At 42.1% G+C, this 2500-nt stretch overlaps 1 pseudogene; it reads left to right on the forward strand.

The window, feature by feature from the left end:
- Positions 1 to 2500, forward strand: part of LOC138020283 (glutamate receptor ionotropic, NMDA 1-like) — a 16493-nt pseudogene that overhangs the window by 10638 nt on the left and 3355 nt on the right.

A 2500-nucleotide genomic window follows, 5' to 3' on the forward strand; every position in this document is an offset into this window, starting at 1 on the left:
ACCCTGAACCCTGAAGTTTCCACCTTCCAGTTGGCGGCTGACCGACAAATAATGCTAGTTTCGTTACCGACAACCATATTAGCATAGTAATGGTACTTTACCTCATCTACAGCTAGGGATGGCGAGACGCTGGATTGACGTTGAAAAAAAACGATCTACTTTGTTGTTTTTTAATTGGCGCCGGGTCAAGCAACATTACTGCGCCTCGACAGCTACTGCAAAATTATCAACCTAGAAATTGACGTATTTGCCGCGGCTTGCAAGGACCGTGTCAATGCTGTTGTCGCAATTATTAATATCTACGTTTTCACATGAAAGTCAATGGCTATGTTGGTGTTCTAAAACAACGAAATGGCGGTCATAATGGTGTACCAAATTAATTCACGGGGAATTAAGCTTTATTTTTGGGCAAATAATTTATTTTTTTTCAGTAATCCAATATGGCTGCTGGTCACGTGAGTGAAAATGCTCCATATAAAAAAAAAGGTCATCACTTCTTTCCATCCCTCAAACTGACATTTCCCTTTTTATTCAACTTATACGACGTACAGTCTACTTTAGACTTCAAATCTACTTCAACGAAACAAAGATTTTAAATAAGCTGAATAGATTCACAATAGGCGAGGCAAACAGTTGGACCCGGATCGATGGCTTCACCTTGCCTTTTCCGATATCCACTAGACTAACGAGACAACCTTCCGGAAAATACAATTTTTTAGAGTTTGAAATAGTAGTACCCAGCAAAACAATTGAAAGTTAACCGTCTTCAACGGGGCTTTTAGACCTAAATGCTGTAGATCAGCGCGGCATAGCTTCGCTATTTCTTGTTGAACTAAAGCTGTAATTCTGCCTGTTTTCATTCTTTTTAGAGCGGTAAGCTTGTCAATATTAACATGGGATATTGCGTCGTGTAATTGTTACGAAATGTCAGTTTGAGGGATGGAAATTAGTGTTCACCATAAAAATGCAACACCAAGATGTTGGCTCGTCCCCAGTTACCTCAATAAGCTACGTGGCGAGAGGAGACGCATTATAGGGAAGACTAGAGAGGAGCGTAAACCTTGTCTAATAGATCACAGTTGATATGCAAACACGTGCCACTTGTATACACCAAATCTTTGGGATAGAATCCTCTTCTTTAATTAACACATTGTATCACTTTCCTTGTAGACTCCATGAGTTATGTATGGGGCGTTGCCTTCAGCAAGGACATTGGCGCAGAGAAAACTCCACGCAGCAATGGCGCCCGCCTCGTGTCAGCGGTGTACGCGTTCTTGGCTCTGGTGATTGTCAACACGTACTGCGCAAATCTGATGGCCTTCTTAGTTCAGGAGTCTTCCATACTTCCCATAACTGGTATTCACGATGAAAAGGTAAGTGCTTGTAATAAAGACCGGTTTTCGCATTGCTGGGTCTGTCATGCACTGGCATACTCGATCTATCACGGATACCACAATTATTGTAGTAGCTGTGGGATTTAAAAAGCTACTATCTAATGATATTTCTAGATAGCCCTTTTCACAATAGAGCCGTTTGGTAACAAAGATCTTCACGATTTATGAGTTCAGAGAGTGCGATAAAAGCTCCTCAAATGCTTTCCAACATCTCGCGTGGAGTAAAGAGACCTGTGTGATTCGACTGTTTCTCATTGAATGACTGACTACATCATCCATTTGTAAAACAAAACTTACGTGCACTCTCGCGTGCAGCTGAACTTGTTTGCGTGGATCACATTGCTGTGTCATAACTTGAAATGTCTTTTATCCTCTACAGCTGACCAAAAAATCCCTTTACCCACCAGCCGGCTTTAAAATTGGTATAACAAAAGGCAGTAACGAAGAGGCTTACTTCAAAAACCACGTGGAAGATGAATTCAGAAAAATCTACGACGTCAACTTAAAGGTCCATTTGGTCGATAGTCTTGAGGATGGAATAGAACAACTTAAGGCGAAGTAAGTTGAGCGTTCGTGTTATTCCAGGGGTGGAGGGTAGGGGGTGAAGGGCAACATAGCTGAAACGACCCAAACCATTACCAAAATGCTAACCTCAGGCCTAGTCATTATCTAAAGCATAGTGTTTCGGCCTAGGGTTAGCATTTTTGTAAAGGTTTGGGTTGTTTCAGCTATCATACCCTCAACCCTACCCCCCACCCCCACCCTCATTCCTACCCCCCCCCCCTCCCGGAATAGTCTTGCCGTACTGATGCGCTTGCCGTCAACTGACAAACTCAAAATTCAAAACTGCTCTATGCCGATCATTTGGGGCCCTTGCGTCAAAACATTCTTAACACACCTTGCATTCAATTATCCCGGCTGAGTCCTTGGGGGAATTCCCCGAATTTTCTAAAGAAACAATAAAGATACATTTTCCTTCTTGCCTTACCACAAAAAAAATACATTTTCTGAGTAAAATGAACGCAGGTTGGTTTTATTCGTCTTGTGGCTTTTCGTGCTCCCAAATAATTGTAGCTAGAAATTGCCCGTTTCCGAGTTACCACTAA

This window comes from Montipora capricornis, chromosome 10 (genome assembly GCF_036669925.1).
Source record: "Montipora capricornis isolate CH-2021 chromosome 10, ASM3666992v2, whole genome shotgun sequence".
Lineage (NCBI taxonomy): Eukaryota > Metazoa > Cnidaria > Anthozoa > Scleractinia > Acroporidae > Montipora > Montipora capricornis.